This window comes from Sitophilus oryzae, unplaced genomic scaffold (assembly GCF_002938485.1).
Source record: "Sitophilus oryzae breed Bouriz unplaced genomic scaffold, Soryzae_2.0 scaffold_1716_pilon_pilon, whole genome shotgun sequence".
NCBI classification, from domain to species: domain Eukaryota; kingdom Metazoa; phylum Arthropoda; class Insecta; order Coleoptera; family Curculionidae; genus Sitophilus; species Sitophilus oryzae.
Window position 1 is genome coordinate 104213 of NW_022146409.1, and position 22079 is coordinate 126291.

Below are 22079 nucleotides of genomic sequence, written 5' to 3' on the forward strand. Positions count from 1 at the left end.
TATTTTCTATCCTTTCCATAATATATTAGCATCTTGATTATTTGGTGAAGGCAATTTTAAAATTTATGAGAACAATACATTTGAATAAAATCGTCGCCAGAATTTCGTTTGATAATGGAAATTGCTGTCATTTCACTTATAAAATTATACAGTTTAATTTGTCATTAGTTTGAGTGTCATCTATTGTCATTTCCAAACCAACACGAACGAAAATTATTTTTTTGATAATACGAAATTCTTGACATTATGGCGAATATATTCAACTATATTTATTTTTCGTTAATTTTAAGGCAACGAGGCCAAAATTGTTTAATTATTATTAAACGCATAAAAATATAGGGAAAGTAAATAAAAATGTTATATTTGACAGTGAACTTAGAACTTATTGATAATCTCATAAATTATTTTCTCTAGAAAGAGACTGTGGAAAAAACGCTCTCACATAGCCGCTGTATATGAAGTGCAGGGTGTCCCATTTTCGTGTGTTTTATGGGGTTTCTCGATTATATACCAAATGTTTCTCAAAAGTAGGTCACCTCTATAACTTTTTTATTTTTTCAGATAAAAACGAGATTTAGTATATTAGTTATATGACATAAATTAGGATAGATCTTTGAATAAGAAGACTAAGGAACGAGCATAATGCTATCCATGTATTCATGCATGGTGGGCGGAAAAAGCACTCTAGGGTGGGGACCCTTGACAGTTCTGTTTGACGATTCATTTGACACATTTGGATTTGATTTGAAATTTTATGGATTTGTCAGTCTTTACGGAGTCCATTATCTCATTTGTTTCCAAGGGCGTAGATAAGGGGGCATACTGGGGACAGTATCCCCCCCTGACGTTTGACGAGATACGAGAATTGAAATAGTCATTGACTAAAAAGGACTTTTTAATTAATATCCGACATATAAGAACACTTTGTATGCTTTTAATTAGGTCGAACATATTATAAACGATAAATCAACATAATTAAAAGCATACAAGTGTTCTAATATCGTCTATTAATTAAAAAATCCTTTCATAGTCAATGACTATTATACTATACAAAGTGCTCTTATTGGCCAGGACAGATTAGTGGGGTTAACTATAATTAATATCCATAAAGATATTGAAATAAATTTTGATGCTGTTATTGATAGGTTTTCCAAACAGCGTACTAGAAAACTTGATTTTGTTTTGTAGTTTTATTTATAGTTTATAGTTTTTATAGTTTTTTTGATAGTTTAGAGTTTTTTATTTATAGTTTATAGAAAATTAACTAATAAACGTCGTTGTTTCATTTTTGTTTCTGTTATTTATAAATCTATATTTTAATTTTTGTGTTATGTTTTTATATCTTTTTGAAGACAGAAAAATCGCCGTCGTTTTAGTTCGACAAAAAAATTCCGAGGGTGATTTTTTTTGCAACTTAATCATAGTACCACCCCCATAGCATACACCTATCTACGCCCCTGTTTGTTTCGAGGTTTACAAAAAAATATTAAATATAAAAGTTATAGGGATGGTTAGGATACACATTTTAAAATTATTATAGAGTATACAGGGTGCGTCAAAAAAGTGTGGCGTATATAACATGTTTTTTTAAATGCAACACCCTATTTTTTATTTTATTTTTGGATTCGGCGTAAAATTCTATAACTTTTTTATGTATAATGTCATATACCTAAAATTAATAATTTTTGTAATATTTAAATTTGTTTAAACAAATGTTAGACTGCAATGTGATAAAAAATTGTCAGTAATGGCATTGTTTGTGAAGTTGGAGAACTAAAATTTGGTAGGAGAATTTTATAGAGATATAGAAAAAGACTATGTAAAGATATTTTAGTTAGATGCTACAGGGTGTTCAAAATATATTTATGAATTTCAACTACTTAAAATTAAAAAAAATATTTTTTTTAAATGGGACACCCTATATATTATCATTTTTTCTGATAGATTTTACAAAACTCTTCAACTTTTATTAAGTATGACATATACCTATTTTTAATAGTTCCATTTTTTTCTATTTTTATGCATATTTTTCATACATTTACGCTATAACATCATAGTTGCCATGACAAAAAGTAAGGATTATTAAAATTTCATGTCTGTTAAGCGAGTTAAGAACAAAATTTGAATTTTGGTTTAATTTGTTGTAATAAGTATAATTGGTAGAGATAATAGTTACAGATTTTCCTAAAAATGTTACCGGTGATATTACATAATACTTTTAACCCATATAGTACTAAGTACTATAATAATAGATGTAGATTATCTGAAGATGTTTTTTCAGTGTGTAATGGGACTGTTTCTCGGCAGTAGTAATTGTTTAATTGGCTTTAGCCGGCTTTAGCAAATGTATTATAAACAAGAGAATTATTGCACTGATAAACGCACTGAGAACGGCACTGATAAACCGGAATTTAAGTCGGCCATATTTGAGGCCCATCGCGGTGGACCTAAGATTTTTGATATGCTCCTTCCTTACTCTTCTTATTCAAAGGGATGGATTGACGTATTCAATTGTTTTCGGTTACTTCCTGTTTCACCGGAACTTTTGATTTTTAAATGGCATCATCGGTATTGTTTTATTTTATTTGATAGAAAACATATCATTTTATAACATATCGTATTTTAAATTTTATGTAAAAAACTCAACTATTCAACTAAAAAGTGTTATTTTCTGCGCAGTAAAGCAAAAAAATTGAACTGAATAATCAATAATCAATTGAATATGCCAATCAATCCTTATATGGCTAAGGTCAGTAATGGGCAAGTACCCGGTATATTCAAATTTGGGTATATAGTCAAGTTTTTGCACCCGATATATACCCAAACTGCCAATAAATAGTATACTGAATTTAGGTAAACACCCTATAAAGTGGCTCACCCATATAACTTTTTTATTTTTTCAGATAAAAAAACGAGATTTGGTATGTTCGTATATGACATAAATTAGGATTGAGTGACGTATTCAATTGTTTTTGGTCACTTCCTGTTTCACCGGAAATGACTACAACTTTTGATTTTTAAATGGCACGGACGGTTTTTTTTTACTTTATTCGGTAGAAAATGACACTCTGAATCGAATGACATATATGTTTTTTCGCTAAAAACAAAATTGTATTTTAAATTTCAATCTAGAGTGCCATGGCTGTGTTAAAAACAGGGCCTATTTTTCATCTTGTCGGGCACTAAGGCCCAAGCAAAAATTCGGGCCCTCTTATCCAATAAAATTCAAAAATTCTCTTGTTAGTTTGGGTTAAAAAAATAAAACAATAAAAAAATAATTGTTTTAATAAAAAAATAAAAATAATTAATTTTAAAAAATACATTAATTATATCAATCTAAAGCTTATTTTATTTAATTCTATTTCCCTTATCAGAGGTAACTGTTTTTTTTTTCTCTGCTATGTAAATTTACATTTGAAATTATGAATATTTTACAACCTTTAACGGGCCCCCCAGACCACCGGGCCCAAGGCCCGGGCCTTATGGGTCTTATGGTAAAATAGGCCCTGGTTAAAAACACTAATTTTTAATCAAAGAGCCTTGAAAAAACAGATTTGATCGTCTAATGTTTTTAGTGTCTTGTCCTGGTCGGTTCAAAGATGCCCAAATCGTATTTTTATTCATATCCCATTTCTTTTTAAATGGAACGAGGGTGGCTCATTAGCATATTTCGAAAAAGCATTTTTTACGAATAATTTGGTACTACACACTTGATATTTTGAGTCAAATTGTCATTATGAACCGCATGTTATAATTTCGAATAAACCATATGCGAAAATGTCAAAAGTTGGCATATGATATGTCATTCTATTCAGAGTGTCATTTTCTACCGAATACAGTAAAAAATACCGAGGGTGTCATTTAAAAATCAAAAGTTGTATTCATTTCCGGTGAAACCGGAAGAGATCGAAAATAATTGAATATATCAATCAATCCTAATTTATGTCATATACTACATGTCGTTTTTTATCTGAAAAAATAAAAAAGTTATAGGGCTGAGCCACTTTTGAGACGCACCCGGTATACCCAATCATACCCACGTTTTTAATTTAAGGTATTCTAACAATTTTTAAAAACAATTTGTTGTTAAATTAAAACTATTGAATTACTAATATCGCTTTAAAAAAATAGAGGTTGATGGTAAAAGGGTGAAAATTTAGGGTTATATGTATTTTTTACTGCCAAATCATATAAAAATTAAAATAAAAAGTTTTGTCCAAAAAATAAAAAAAATTGGGGTGAATTATGAAAAAAAATTGGGGTAAACCCCTTATCACTTAGGGGTTATAAAAATCGATAACAACCTAGTCTCAGACCCACTGATTATACATATTATTATAAAGTTTCATTAAAATCGGTTAAGCCGTTTCGGAGGAGTAAGGTAACAAAAACTGTGACACGAGAATTTTATATACATATTAGATATACTAACGTACCAAATCTCGTCTCTTATCTAAAAAAATTAAATAAAGGCAAGCCACTTTTGAGAACTCAAAACGGGATTTCAATCCCGAAAATTGGAAATCCTAATCGGAAAGCCCTTATTTATTTCCATAAATTTATTTTGTCACGCCCTTTCTAATTTGAAGTTCAATAAAACACAAGTTTACTTAATGCAGCATGAGTTACATAGAGGCCACTAGCTTTTTAATTTTAACAACCGGGTGGTTGGGGTTCAAAGATATTAATAAAAGGGCGCCACGAGATTATACTCTATGAACTCGGCATAAAAGATGTTACTATTAATTAGACTTCAACACTAACCTCGAACTGTTGAGTGTAACTACCATGAACTTCAAACATACTATAATTAAGTGAACTTAAGTGACTCTAACTTAATTATGAGACTAGACTGTAAATAATACTACTAAAAATGATTAAGCAATTTATTAAATATCAAAAAGTTAATATATATGAAATGAATGAAATGTATGAGAATTGAAATAAAATGTAAAAGATTGAAATATATTAAATCAGAATTTAAATCAATAAAAACTAAATCTATGACGTCATCCCCCTTAACTTAAACTAAGTATGCTCTAAGGGCGGAATACAAATAGCAAACTAAATCTAACTAATATCTAAACGATCTTACTCTACAGTGTAATGTCTTGACAAGAACTTGAAAACTACTCGGAAGTTCCTCCGGCTGAGCTTCGGTGTATAGCAATGGGGTAGCTACAGCAGGGTACAGCAGCTCGGTGTACTGTCACTGGAGCCCACGGATGTCAGCAGACGTACAGATGAAAGGCAAGTTGTTGAGGTTTCAAATGGTGAACATAAAAAACCCTCAATGAGGGTTTATGATGTCCAACGGGTAACTCTACACACGGGCAACAGGAACGGATGGAATTCTGGACTGTTCTGTGCTGTATGGTCTGGATCGGTCTTCTTGCTCTTGGAACTATTCGGGGACTTCTTGGGCACGTGGAATCGGACTATCGGTCGGAAAATTTGGCTATTTTAATCCCATTGCGGAAATTGGTCGGCGGTCCATAAAAATCATCAAAATCCAACCACGTCTCTGACCAAATATGTTTCGGAAGCCTTAATCCTTCTTTACGAAGACCTGCTATTCACCAACAGGGAATGCTTCACGAAACGGCAGCCAGTTCTTCACGACGATATTCTCGGTCGGAGAGTACATAAGAAGTGATGCAAGGATTCGATTTCCTTCACAAAATCAGATTTCAACCGGAAATCTCCCTCCAGGATATAGATCGAGAACTATATATCTTGACTAGTCCAACTCACAAAAAGGCATAAATAAAAAATGATGTTTTCTCCTCAGCCATATTCCATATCCGGTCAATGAACGAACTAAACTCAGAAATTCCACAATTAAAAGAACGAATTGAACACTGCGATCCACATCAAAAATAACCAATTTAACTACGAAATTTTATCTGATAATTATAAAATTTCAATAACCAAAACAAAGGATAAATAAATCCAAAAACATCTGATTTGATCTGACAGTGACAAGTGACGGAGGTGATGATCATAGATATAGAGAGATGGACAAAAAGCCTACTACTGCTGGTGTGGCTGGTCCAGTGACAATATTGTGTATCTATAGCTGTATATCGCGGTGTATATCGGGTTGCATAATTGTAAAATTTAAATAAAATAATATTTAACAATAAAATTATAGTAAACATTAAATACATAATAACAATTTATGAGCTAGCACACAGAGGTCGTTGCGAGAAAATTTGACTGTTACAATTTATAAAAAAATATAAACAATATGACCTGATCTCAAACACACATTAAAACGCATATTTGACAAATATAATGATGACGTAACGTTGATCAATCACTAAACATTCCATATTTCAATCTTTTTTCGGTCGCTCCATACGAAAAACCCTGTATAGCCTGAATTGAATTTATTTTACGTGAAACGACCTCGTGTGCACCGACTCGACGGAGCGCGGCCGTGCAGCTCCATTATGAATAAAGTGTGGCGTAAGGCACATAAGCCACACAATACTCCTTCGGGCAGCTTAATTCATTAATCTTGAGTCAATCAATGTCCCGGTCTCGAGCCAGCGTACAAAAACAGTGATTGATTTCCCTTGTGAAGATAGAAAATTATAAGAATCTCCATGTTTTGCAGTTTCGGAAATTTATTTAGCGGGCCTACTATGCTCATGCCGTCCAAGGTTGTATTAAATTTATTTTTAGGAAGCTTTTTCGTTATTTTTTCTTGAACAATTATTTCTAATGCTATAATATCAGATTGTATGGGAGGAAGTTAATCATCGCGACCTTAAAGATCTATTGCATATTGTATTCCATTTTTTTGAGTTATAACTCGTTATACAGTCTCAGGGCTTTGACAAAAGCCGATATCTGAGACTATAGAGGTTAGTTTCCATAGCGAATAGTCCAGTTCCTATAGCAGTCTCCACTCAGTGATGAGGTGTTCTGATATTTCTCCATTTTCCCAACAGAATCTGTATTCGCAATAGCTTCTTAGCCTAAATCTGCTGAGGTGTTCAATGAGAAGACAGTACCCTGCTAAAAACCCCGTGACTATCGGAAGATTGTTCTTACTTAAATTACAGAAAATCTTTGATTTTTCTCGGTCGTAAGTCCTGAGAAATTTCTGCCTGTCTCTTAGACCGTTGGAGGATTCTCGTTCCAGGTTACCGATGGAGTCTTCCAGGTTCTTGAGTTCTGCTCTAAGTTGGTTTCCACTTGTGAAGCAGAACGGTCCTGGTGCAGTTAGTGGAGTGTTCGATCCTTTTCTAGCTAGATCGTTTGCTTTTTCATTACATTCTAGTAGTTACCCTGGTGTTGTTAGTGGACTAGCACCCAGAGTAAGAGAGACTTCCCTATAATATTAAGTCATAATTTACTATAGTGACTTTGAGGAGTTATTATGTTGAGTTAATCGCTTAAACACACGGCTGCGTCTGTTAATTCCATCAGCTTTAAATGTCATTTGAGCTTGCAATGACCGGTTAACTAAGACCAATAATCATAATGTCGTTTCCCCAAATTTTTTTCAATAAAATACACTATTTTATAAGATCTTTGATAAACTTTTTTATACAATACAAAAATTATTCAAATTGAGCCTTAAAAGATAACTAACCTTAAGTAATGTTCAAAATATAATGGTTAGGTACTTCATGCTGCCGATCTTAACCCTCATCATTATCATTAGTCTTATAATCTGAAGAAGTTGAATCAACGTAAACGAATGCCAGATGCCAGCGTTCATGGTTCAAATATCGCGATCTTAACATTGACTTTAGTCCTAACGGGACAACAGGTCCTAATGGCTGACACTAACAATACTGACTCTTAATCTTAAGAATATGAATCAAAATTAACGAACACTAGTTCATTCTTTAAACGCATCGATATTAACATTAGTCTATACGTAGTGACGCTACGTGTATTTATGAGCAGTCCACGTGTTTATCAAAAATACTGATATTTTAATACAAATTTTGTAAAAGTGAATGAAATTATTACGTGTAATAAACATTTGTTACACGTAAAAAACTAGTTTTATTATTTTACGCGAATAAAAATGTTACACGTAAAAAACATTTTTTTACGCGTATAAAACTATTTGTTACGTGTAAAAATCTATTTGTTACACGTAAAAACTCTTTTTTTACGCGTCAAAAACTTATTGTTTCTGGTGGAAAACCTTTCTTACGCCAAAAAAAATTTCCGTGTAAAAAACTATTTGTTTCTATTAAAAAAACTTTTTTACCCAAAAGAAAATATTTTTTTACGTGTAAAAAACTATTTGTTACTCGTAAAAAACTATTTTTTTTTCGCGTTAAAAACTTATTGTTTCTGGTAAAAAAAAATTTTTACGCAAAAAAAAATATTTTTTACACGTAAAAAATATTTTTTATACTCGTCAAAAACTTATTGTTTCTGGTAAAAAACTTTTATTACGCGTAAGAAAATATTCCTTTAATTTATTGCTTTTTCAACATTTCAAACTACATTTTTTCAAACATTTCCTTCAAATTTTTGAGTTTAATAGAATCTTCCTAAACAGTAGATGTTCTCTATAAAAATATTTTTAGATAATATCCTAAAATGAAAAAAAAATGCATACCATTTAATTTAATTTTTATTGCATTATTAAATATTACGTCCGCCTATGACGGGGTCTCATAGAAAACGCTAAAGACGCTACAGAAAACAAATTGATTTGTTTTCATTTGCGTTTTTTGCGAGACACGCCGAACGCTAGACGCTTTTGGTGGGGCCACTCCTATATAATCCTGTTATTTTGTTTTAGACGCAAAAGACGCTTCACGCTAAAAACGCAAAATACGCTTTCTGTGTGGCCGTGTACTTAGTCCTTATGTTTCCTTAGAAATGTGGGAAATTTTATGTTCTTAGAGTTAATGCTAATACAAAAAATTATAAATAAAAAAAAATACAAAATTTATTTGCGCAGGCTACTAACTAGGGGTTTTGAAAATATTATTTGGCATATTATTGAATTTGACGGGTTTTAAATGTTAATGTGTCTATTCTTTGTGTGTTAATGTGCGTCTTAGTGCGTCTATTCTATTTTAATGTGTCTATTCTTTGGTCTAGAAATTATTAATGTTTATATACAAACAAGAGAATATTCTTCTTCTTCTTCTTCTAGTGCAGATCCATTAATTAATGGATTAATGGATGTTTGCGATAACATTTTCCATTGCTTCTCTGTTCCGGGCAATGTATTAATTCCTCGTGTGTATTAACGACTGTACATCGTGTAGCCCTGTCGACTGTCTAATATTCTTCAGCCAAGATATTTTCTTCCTTCCGATACCCCTCCGGCCTTCGATCTTGCCTTCGATCAACAGATGCAAGAATTGATATTTGGGGTTTCGTATTATGTGCCCCAGATATGCGGTTTCTTTTTAGTCAATTCAAACAATTCACGCTCTCTGTCAACCCGTCTGAGAACCTCTTCATTTGTCAACCTAGCCGTCCTAGAGAATATTATTATTGAAAAAAAAAACTACTTTTACTGCACATATTTCTAAAGTTGGGTTAACTCAAAATATGTTTCATATGACACATGAGACACACACTACAATATTCTTACGATACGTTGGAGAAGTATGAACAGCATTTCCTTAAATTATTAAGGAGAATTATTTAGAGTTAATGGGGTAAGATTAGAACTAAATCTCAAAGTATCAACCAGCAAAAAGAAGCGCAAGAACAACCTTATGGTTGTTCTTGGTGAATTGGTTTCAACCAATTAAACACTTTTGAATTTAGATACTCTCTTTGTAGTTGGAACTTGTCATTGTGGTCTATTGTTGGCTATGCGGGTCTAAATTATTCCTGCTAATTTCCTATATAATATCATTGTCCCATCTCAGGTTTGGTCTTCCTCTAAGTCTTTTAATTCCTCGTGGGTACCATGCTGTAATTTTTATAGTCAATCTGTTGTACGTCCTTCTTGCCAGGTGCAAACAAACCCATTGCCCCTTGAGGGACTTGATTCGGTGGATGATATCTATTATCGTATCCACTCTATTCTTTTGCGGTATTTCTTGGTTATTCTCAGCATATTTCGTTCCATTGAGCATTGTGCGACCTGCAGTTTTCTTATAATGTCCATTTAAGAGTCCAGATTTCATATGCATAGTTTATGACTGGTAGTTCACATTGGTCGAATGTTTGCTTCTTTAGATAAAGTGGCATTCTAGATTTGAATATGATTGAGTTTCTTCTATAAGTACTCCATGTTAACTTAATTCTTCTGATGAATTGGTTTGGTTTGGTTGATTTCTGATAGTAGAGATCCGGAGCTGTATATTAGTTGTCCCAAATATATGTATAATAACTTGTGATTATTTCAACCCTTAAATAAAACAATCAACCAGATAAACCACTTTTATTATTACGTCAGTACAGCTTGTGCTATTTTTATATTGACTGGTACTCTGGTGCGCTCGTACTCTCGCAGAGCAGGTGCGTTCGCTCGGCCTTGCCACAGCTTAAGTAAAAACCAGCTCGGACAGTGTAGCGTGCCGCTTTGATCTTTTTACGCTCGGATTTGCGGTTCGAAAGAGGGGGAACACTAGAGCGGCGAGCTCTCTCGCCAAAACCAATAGCCGCGTAAGCGCCAGTCAGCCCAGTGATGTATTCAAAAAAAATTTACACGTGACGTAAAAAATTATTCGACTGGTGCTAGAACATATTTTAGATACACGTTTTTTAAATTGTTGACTTTAAATAAATATGCATTCTCAAAGAAAAACATTTAAAAAACAAATTAATTAATTTATTTCTAGAAATAACAGCAAAATGAAATAGGTACATTGATTACTTATAGTTATTTACGAATGTTTCTAAATTAGGAGCTTTCGGTTTTTGTTTGTTACATTTAAGTTCTTATTAATATTCTTTAAGGTATAATAAATTCTAACTTTTGCGTATAATTTTAACAAAAAATACATTATAGGAAAATGTTGATGGTTGAATTTAATTGTCTGAAATAATTTAACGAATTTACATAATATATTTTCATTTAAGGAAAGTTCTTCAAAATTGTTCTGAAAAATTTTATAAAAACAAGTTTTTATTTAAATACACTAAAAAGAATAAAATAAACTTTTTCTTGAAAACTTTTATTATGAACTTATAACGTCATTACACAATTTTAATATTATATAAAAGCTTGTCGCGAGATTTGAGTGTACAGTTGCACTCATAAAAATCTGGTACGACAACTTTATCTTGTAATTCCTGGTCTAGTGGTCTATCATAACACAAACTTTGAAAATGAGACAGTGTAGACACAGGTTTTAGTTTGTTTTGTTTGTTTGTCATTAATTTACTTGTTTATCGATGTAGAGAAATCTCGCGACTTTATTTTATTCTTTTTAGTGTATTTAAATAAAAGCTTGTTTTTAAAAAAGTTTTTTTTATAAAATTTATTTTCTACTTTTTAGTTATGCTGGTTTCTCAGTGCCACTAAACTCAATTTTTTTCTTAAATAACTTTCTATGGGTATCCTAATAATATGTATATCGATTTTCATTAAAAAAGGAGAACTTAGAAAAACGACAGCTGTCAAATTTGACAGTTCAAATGTGAGACAAATAAAATGAAAACCGACTATGGGGTAGGGGGCATCCAATATATCGATTTTTATCAAAATCGGACAAATTTGAAATTATTTGACAGCTGTCACATTTGACAGCTCAACATTTTTTTCTTTCATTTTAGCCCACGGCCATCATCGATTTTTATCAAAATCGGACAACTTTGAAATTTTTTTGACAGCTGTCAAATTTGACAGCTCAAATTTTTTTTCTTTCATTTTAGCCATGGCCATCCCATATATCAATTTTTATGAAAATCGGTTGACTTTGAAATTTTGACTTGTCATTAAACTGTCATTTTTTCAAGATGGCCGCCCATATATTTTTTTTCATATGTATATACCCACAATATACCTATACAGGTTGTTAAATTGTTCATTACTCGCGGCAAGAGTTTTATGGTTGAAATAACCTCGGCCCGCTCGTCGATAGACGACGGGACGGGACGAGTCGGCAGAAAAATCAATAATGCATACGTTCTCAATAGGCAGTGTTGCCATTCTGTTTCCCTATAAGTAACTGTCGAGTTAACAACCTGTATATATATATATATATATATATATATATATATATATATATATATATATATATATATATATATATATATATTATATACCGTATGATCGAGAAAAACGGCGTCAACGATGGCTATGAAATGAAGATCGCTGTCATTTTATATAAATTTATATGGGAAATGTCATCGATCGTCATTTCCCAGCCAACTGGACGCCATTTTTTTTCGATCATGATCATATATATATATATATATATATATATATATATATATATATATATATATATATATATATATATATATATATATATATATATATATATATATATATATATATATATATATATAATAATTTTTGATATCCCTGTATACATTAAATAATTAATAATAATTTCAGCCCAATCCATTCATAAATAGAATTTTAAAAAATCAAAAACCTCAAAAATGCCGCCATTTTGACAGCTGTTAAAAATTCGGGTCATGCCTTACAAAAATATGTATTGTCATCGGGACTGAACCTACATGCCAAATTTCAATCTCCTACAATAAAAGGAAGTGGTTTTAATTTAGCTTACAAGATTTGCCCCAAACAAACATACATACATACATAGATACATACAAAGCAAGTTAAATAAAAGCTTATAAAAATAGCCTCCAATGAGGAAACTAAATAAAAAAATGGTCACTTGGCATTAGCAAGCCTCCAAATAAGTAGTCTTCATCGTTTTGAAAAGCTCTAAAGTGTGAATATACTTTTAAATTGAACATTAATTTTGAATTGAAAATTAAACAGACTATATTTTGAATTATTTCCATAATAATTTGTGCAACCAGCAGCCGCACATCCCGGAAAACCTTTTCCCATTCCATCAATAAAAATAAAATTGAAATAAAAGCACAAATACCTATGGTTAAATATAAGAAAAAAAAATCGAATTAAAATCTTCCGTAATACGGCCCTACGCGCCACCGATGGAGGCTATGCATCGTCTGAATGAGGCTGACTGTCGGTCGCTTAATTCAGTTAGCGCATCGTCGGAGTGGGGCGTTTTAAATTCGAGCGTGGGAAAAATTGGCGAGTGTCAAAGCTATGTTATTCTGTAAGCTGTGGCCTTGCCCAGGCCCCTCCCGTCGGTGGTAAGCCAGAGCCATCTAGAGCGTCGTTGCGCGTGCTGATCTCGCTCGGCCACCCTGGTGTCATGATGTCATTTTTATCATATGTTAACATGTATTCTTCTTATGCGGGGATATATTGCGTCTCCTTGTAGTACTTCTTTGCCAGTTGGGAACTCTGGTGTTGTTTTATATATCATTACTCTTGCTTTGGCTTCTTTGTATATTTTTACGAGAGTTTCTATGTAAGGCCTGCCAATACCTAGATTCGCTAGGGCTTGTGTTCTATGAATCTATCTATGGATCTATCTTCTATGGATGAAACTATTTCACTTTGAATGAACGAAAAACACTATATTTTCTAATTCTTCAAATATTTTCTAATTCTTCTCATGAAGCCATAAACTGAAGTGACTTTGTTAGTGGTCACTAGATAAAGTTAATTCAAAATAGGTACTCCAAATAATGCTCAACTCCTGAAAAAAACTGCTTGGTATTACTAAATTGGTATGCTGTTAATTTTATACTACAATTTAAGAATGAATAGTGAAATAAAAAAATCCAGGCCCCAGTTTAAATTAAGAAATTGAAAAATAGTAGAATCCAAAACGTCGAATTAGAAAATTATGGACAATTACAATAAACTTAATTTTAAAGTGCTGAACTGTCAACTGTCAGAAAAAATAGATTGTTGCTATTCGTATTTCCCGTTAAATTGAATCTGAATTTTTTATATAATAAATAACACCAAACAACTTTATTACCCAGGAACGTATACACTACTGTAAACAAAACAAGCGTTAAACGCCTGCATTATGGAAAATAATAAAGGCCTGAATTTCAAACATAGAAGCATTGGTAGGTTATAGATAAATGAAAGGTATAGTTATATAACGTCAATTAGCTCCGTAATTAGGTGCCGGTACTTTCCTTTTCTATGACACTGCGCGAAATTCACTTTTCCCATGGTACCGGTAGAGAAAGTACCTATAGGTGCTTTTTATGGGTACGATTCCATAAAATTGACTGTTTTTAACATGGCGGTCGGTTTGGTAATGACATTTTAATTTTACCTTTTTTTTCTCGATCTGTCTATTTTTGAATTCTATTAGAAAGTGTTAGATTGTGTGGTAGTTGGTACTTTTTGTCCTCTGCCGCCCACGCAAGTGAATGCGACAACTTATTTGTTTTCCTAAATTTGTTAATCCATGCATTACATATGCAGCGTCTATTTATCGAATAGCATTTTATGAATTTTAAAATATGTATAATATTATAGAAAATCTAGGAACTAGTGGGTTGCAGTCGGAAGGGTTTGAAATAGAATTAATATATTTTGTTAATTGTCAAGCTTTCGGAATTTATTTATTCCTTCCTCAGGACATCAACGTGGTGCATAGGACCTTCATAAAAAAAATACATTAAAAATAGGCTTGAGGGATGCATTGAAAACTCCACCGGCACCGTATCGCTGCATTGAAAACTCCACCGTATCGCTGCATCAATCTCTTTTGGGGCGGTTAAGCTGCCTGATTATTATTTAAAACATTGGAAATAATTGAGAGATGTTCGAGTAAAATTCAATTGCGTCTCAATCTAAGGCGCCTTCATGCCACACGGTGGGTATTAGCATGAAAAAAGGTGATCGAAATTCGAAAAATAATGTGTTTAAGATTTCCCCAAAAAGATAAATGATAAGTTAAATCATGTCTGCCATGAATGGCGTTGTGCTATGGGTGTGTTTAGTTGCATTCATTTGTTTCAACGAAACGTCAAAGTTGTTACTTCTCACAGATAAGAGGTAAGTGGGTAAATCAAAAGCAAACTTATATTGTATGTATCCTACAAAAACGTATTATTTATTTTGATATTCCCTATACTAACAATTTTTTTTGCAACTAAAAGTTAGGCGTTCAGAAAATTTGATTAAATTTGTGACATTTTTATTATACTTAGAGATTTAGTTGCGCATTTCGAAGAATTCAGCATATTGCCTATATACGTTTTACTTAGTAAACATTGGGCTTTCATACAGTAAAATAGAATACTGCGACTTTTTGCGACTTTGCTGATAAAATGAGAAAAATATTCTTGGTTTCCTCTAATTTGCCAATCAGTGATATACTAATGCGAGGTGTAAACCGCGATGGCATTGTTGTGTACAAAGCGATCGCATTAGTGCACTTAGCAGTATAGCACAATTTGGCATTAGTAGCGACTTTAGTGGTATGGGCATTGCTCGCGGATCAGTCGTAGCATTAGTAGTATTAGTTGCGATATTAATACTGGAATTAGTGGCATTGACCTTGGAAACACTGGAACAGTGATTTTTCTTTCTTTTTTTAGAATCGACGAATTATCCTTTATTTTGTTCATATTATTTCCTCTTTAATTGAAAATAGCAATAATTTATATAAGGTCTACATAAAAAAATTTCGATCAACTATCTATGTCAAATACCCCACTGTGCGCCAAGCCAAAAAAATTTCCAATGTTTTAAATAATAATTAATAAAAAATAATTTAATTCTATTTCAAACCCTTCAGACTGCAACCCCACTAGTTCCTAGATTTTCTTTCTCACTAGTCAGTCGGTACTACTGTCTGCTTATAATATTATATGTATCCTTCGATAAATACTCTCTAACAAAAGTACTAAAACAAAAATCAACTATTTTAAAAACCAGGTATACAGAACGAACAGCGCGCGAGTTCCGGAAGTATGAAAATTTGGCTGTAGAGTCCTAATCATAGACTTAAAAATAAAAAGTCCTAATCCATAGAGGAATCTGGGTATGTTTAATTGCAAACCTAAAGTATGTACTAGAATATATTTCAGGAAAATATTTTAACTTCTATAGGGTGGCTCAAAACATTGTGATTAGATCGGAATAATTTTTTTTTAATGGAACACCCCGTATATTATTTTTTATTCGATGGAGAGTTAAAAAATAAACATTTTTTGTATTTAAAGTATTTCAAAATTTTTAATGGTTTCGTAGATACGCACGGTATTATTTCATATGGCTCTTTCAACGGTAAAATACGAGACAAAAATCATTGGGTGGCTTCGATAAAAATTTACTGTTAAAAATGTTATATGAAATATATAACCACGAAAATTTTTTGTGAAACCGGTAAAAATTTTGAAATGCTCTAAATACAAAAAATGTTAATTTTTTAATTCTCCATCTATTGAAAAAATAATATACATGGTGTTACGTTTAAAGAACGAAGCAAAATTATTTTATATTTTAGAAAGTTTATTGTAGAATTTAAAACATCCTGTATGATTTACGATTACCATATTTATAGCAAAGTAAGAACAGACCATCTAAAGTAAATACCTAATAATAGTTTTGATTTCAGGACAAAAATTTTAAGAAGGCTGAAAAATATATATTTTTTATTTATTTATTTGATTATATTTTTATTTATATATTGTGATTCTCTAAAACTATTGAAATATATTTACTCATATCTTAGCATTATGGAAAGTGATCTCAAAGGAAGCCAAAAATGCAATAATATACATATATGTATACAGGGTGGCGCACCTCATTCGCCTCGGTTGATTATACGAAAACGAAAATATGTAGAAACCAAATTTTTTGATGGGTATATGTAGAGAGGCAATGTGCATAATTTAAAATTATTTTCAAATGTACAGGGTACGTCAGAACTAAGATCCATACCAAAGTTTTATTTTTTCTTATGGAACACCCTGTATTTTATTTAATTCTTGGATTCTTGGACATAAAATAAGGCATTTATTATAAGGGTTTAATATGTTTAAAACCTTTGGTTTTTGAGATATTTAAAGATATTTAAATATGCATGCTATAATATAAAAGTTTGTCAACACCCTGTATATTAGTTGTCAGAGTTAATTCTTGTGCTGACTTTTAAGCCAGAGAAATAAACTTTACTAAAAAATGTTATTGCTTCCTTAAATGTATACAGGGATATCAAAAATTGCTAGGCTATTTTAAATATTTATTTTACATAAAAACTTCGTTATTTCAAATACAGCACTATGTATTTTTTAAAACAAGTCGAAACAAATTTAAATATTCTTTCAAACTATATTAAGGTTTCCTATACGTATCTGGCTCAGATTTTGAATAAAAAGCGATTTTTCAATAAAATGGCAATCAGGATGGCTGGTGTCGCCATGGCAATTTGCTAGTGACAGTTATGTAGTATACTATATATATATATATATATATATATATATATATATATATATACAAACAGGTGTCTTGGGGATGCAGTCTAATAAGAAGGCCGTTAGTTCAAGGAAAAACCCTTTATTGTTTAGTCAAGCTTTCGAGAATTCAGTTGTTCTCTTCTTCAGGACTCTTCTACAATTATAGTAATTAAATACAATTTCTATTCTTGTAAAACTATTAAAATGCAACTCACCAAAGTGGGATTATGGTAAAGTTTACAACATTGCTCAACAATCAAAAGAATCCTCATTTCTCAAATGCAGTAGTAAAAATCAACTTTTAAAATACACGTGAAAACTAACTACAAAAACTTTATAAAAAACAATACAACGTATATGTGAGTACAAAGTCAAAGCACGAAAATTGCATGTCAAAAATCTTAAAATACAATAGCAATTAATTCTGCTTCATGAACGATCTAATTATTTTATTGTAAGTACTTAAAAGACAAAAGAAACGAATTAATTTTCAAGATTTTCTTTACAGTAAAGTGCGTTTCTGTTAGCACCGCCGATCGTTCACTAACGAACACCATAGTTTCAAAAAAGGTAAAATATGTTACTCTTGATAAGTAAAAAGGATAAACTTATGCATATAATAAAAGAGTGAAAGAGAAAACAACTACATAGAAATATTTTGACACATTGGTTCGTTTCATCAGCGAGATCGACCATGCGCAATATAACATCAATGCTACACTGAGAAACAGGCATTAGACAACTTGATAAAATTAATTTAAGTAAAAAAGAAAAAGTTTTAAAAAAAATTTAATTTATCAAGAGTTCTAATGCCTGTTTTCTCAGTGAGCATTGATGTTATATTGCGCATGGTCGATCTCGCTGATGAAACGAACCAATGTGTCAAAATATTTCTATGTAGTTGTTTCTCTCTCACTCTTTTTATTATATGCATAAGTTTATCCTTTTTTACTTATCAAGAGTAACATATTTTACCTTTTTTGAAACTATGTTGTTCGTTAGTGAACGATCGGCGGTGCTAACAGAAACGCACTTTACTGCAAAGAAAATCTTGAAAATTAATTCGTTTCTTTTGTCTTTTAAGTATTTACAATAAAATAATTAGATCGTTCATGAAGCAGAATTAATTGCTATTGTATTTTAAGATTTTTGACATGCAATTTTCGTACTTTGACTTTGTACTCACATACACGTTGTATTGTTTTTTATAAAGATTTTGTAGTTAGTTTTCACGTGTATTTTAAAAGTTGATTTTTACTACTGCATTTGAGAAATGAGGATTCTGTTGATTGTTGAGCAATGTTGCAAACTTTACCATAATCCCACTTTGGTGATCATTTTAATAGTTTTTTACAAGAATAGAAATTGTATTTAATTACTATAATTGTAGAAGAGTCCTGAAGAAGAGAACAACTGAATTCTCGAAAGCTTGACTAAACAATAAAGGGGTTTTCCTTGAACTAACGGCCTTCTTATTAGACTGCATCCCCAAGACACCTGTTTGAATATTTTTCTCAACTAGTCAGTCGCGTAGACTACCCATCTCTTTATTATATATATATATATATATATATATATATATATATATATATATATATATATATATATATATATATATATATATATATATATAGCTATTTTCAAAATCGACATTACTTGATGGACTTTATTTAAATTTATAACAGTTAACTTTAATTTAATTTACCTACAGTAGTTTAATAAGTAAGTATTTATTATTTTGTCAAGACAAATAAATAAGTAGTTCTTTAATTTATATTATGATGACTTGTAAGATATATTGGATTTTCTATAAAAGAACCAATTAAGGCAAATTCATTTTCTTCACTTCCAACTACAGGTTCTTGCTTATTAAGTTTTTCACATACCACACTACCAGCTCTGCGAAATAGAAAAAGTAGTATTTCAAAAATCTTGTCAAGAAAATTTCTATTTGGATATCTTTGAGCATAAACACTTCAGGCCAACAAGCAATTTTCCTCACAAAATAAAATCACTAGTAACATATCCATTCCTTCCGCCAGCAGACACTGCTTCGTTTTTCTTGATAAAATAATAAATACTTACTTATTAACCTTACTGTAGGTAAATCAATTAGAAATAACCTGTTATAAATTTAAATAAAGTCCATAAACTAATGTCGATTTTGAAAATAGCTACTGAGTGTCACTAGAAAATTGCCATGGCGACATCAGCCATCTTGATTACAATTTTATCGAAAAAACGCTCTTTATTCAAAATCTGGACCAGATAGGTATAGGAAACCCTAATATACTTTGAGAGAGTTTTTAACAACACTTTCGCTTAATGTACGACAAAATAAATTAATATTTTAACAATAGCCATGGTCATTTTCACAATCCCCACCTCTCATATTGTAGGTAACCGAAAGTATTCCCTTTGGCCATTGTTACAACTTTACATGTCCAATTTGCACCCTAAAGTAAAGGGCTGAGAATTTGTAATAGCTAGAAACTACCTACCTCAATTGTTATGCAAGGGTATATTTTAGTACAGAGGTAGTTCCAAAAGTTTCCAACCTAACAATGTTGGGAAACAATTTTTGTTAGAATTTACTATTATTTTAATAAAAAAAAATATTATTTTTATGAATTAGATGAGAAAAATATCTGTCCTCAATTAAAAAACTCAAATCATTTGGGACTAAATCAGATATGTAAATCGGTTAACCAACAGTTTCAGCAATAATTAGAGGATTTTCCATAAGAAGTTGGAAAGATTTTATATATAAAGGAATATAAACAAAAGATGTTATCGTGGAGACTATAATAAAAAAGAAGAAAGAATTTATTGGGCATGTCCACAAGAAGATCAGCCATGAAACATGACTAAAACATGACTACCCGCAGACACTCAGTGTTTCTGCCTTCCGGCTTCATCAATACGGGAGGAATCAGCAATGATAAACTAGTGACCCTGAAAAAAGAAAAAAGGGGAAGCAAACGAGGCACAAGGCACCATTTGCAGCCTAGTTATGCAGTAGCTCACAATTCACGTTACCACCGAAAAACCGTTGCGGAGGCATTCCAAACACTTCGCCGTTATCACCCTGGCCCAGAGAAAACAATAAACAAACATGTTTTAGTTATGTTTCATCGCTGATCTTTCTGTGGACTTGCCCAATAAATTATTTCTTCTTTTTTATTATAGTCTCCACGATAACATCTTTTGTTTATTGTTTTCTCTGGGCCAGGTTGATAGCGGCGAGGTGTTTTGGAATGCCTCCGCAGCGGTTTTTTGGTGGTAACGCTTGCGAATTGTGAGCTACTGCCTAACCAGGCTGCAAATGGTGCCTTGTGCCTCGTGTGCTTCCCCTTTTTCTTTTTTCAGGATCACTAGTTCATCGTTGCTGATTCCTCCCGTATTGATGAAGCCGGAAGGCAGAAACACTGAGTGTCTGCGGGTAGGTAGTCATGATTTAGTCATGTTTCATGGCTGATCTTTCTGTGGACTTGCCCTATAAATTCTTTCTTTTTTTTAAAGGAATATATACATAAGAAATGATTTTTGAACAGGAGAGTTTTTATACCTTAATTTTGATTCCAAGTATGTAATGTAATATAATTATTTATGCAACTAGTTGAGACACATACTCTTTTGTGTAAAGAAAGGAGTTGCAATGGACATATGAGTTAAATAAAATAAGTGTTTTTGAACGTGTTGCATACAACATTTTCTCTAATGTTGATCAACGACAATATTAAATATTTTATGTCGAAATACTTAATATTTTAAAAATACGAATTAAATGAGCGAAACTGGTCTTGGTCTTGTTTTTTGTTGACAAAGACCAAGCATGCAAGACTCTTGCGGTTTTCCATTTGTGTTCACGTTTATGCGAAAAGAAAGAAAAAATAACTTATTTGTTCAGAATTATTGCTTTAATTTACTACTAACAGTGTTTTCCTGACTATTGTATAAAATTTTAAAGAAATGCAGATTCAATAAAATATATTAAAAAATAAAAATTTTGGACAGACAAATATTCTAACAATTTCTTTCTTTAAAATTTTATTTGCATTAAGTTACTAAAAATACCATTTATTTAAAGATGTTCTATCTAGAAAGTTCATCCAGCAAAAATGTATTATAAATATGCAAGACTTGCAAGAGTTTAATACAACTTTTGTCTTAATCGTATCTCTATAAGTTGTCTATGTTAAGTTTTTTTTCGGTTGGCTGCATTGGTAGATATTAAACATTGCCCCACGTTGGGCGCCAAAATAAGGGTGTACCGTTTTATGCACCTTAGCAAATGGCAGCTTGAATTGTTTGGAGAACTGGGTAGTAGGTTCGTCAATATTTTACTAGAGATAACCAAATATACTAAATATTAAAGGGTTGGGCACCTGACATCATACATAAGAAATGACAGTTGTAGTTTGTAAAAATAAATGACTATATATAATCAGGATATTTAATTGTAGTTATATGAAATTATTGAAAATAAAAGAAATATTAATTAAATTACGTACATATCTTATGCACCCATACTAAATGTTTAATTATTTATTTGATTATTACGTTTTAATTTTTAAAAATCGACGTATACCTATCTAATTTCAAAACCAAATGAATGCTTTGATATAAAATACTTACTA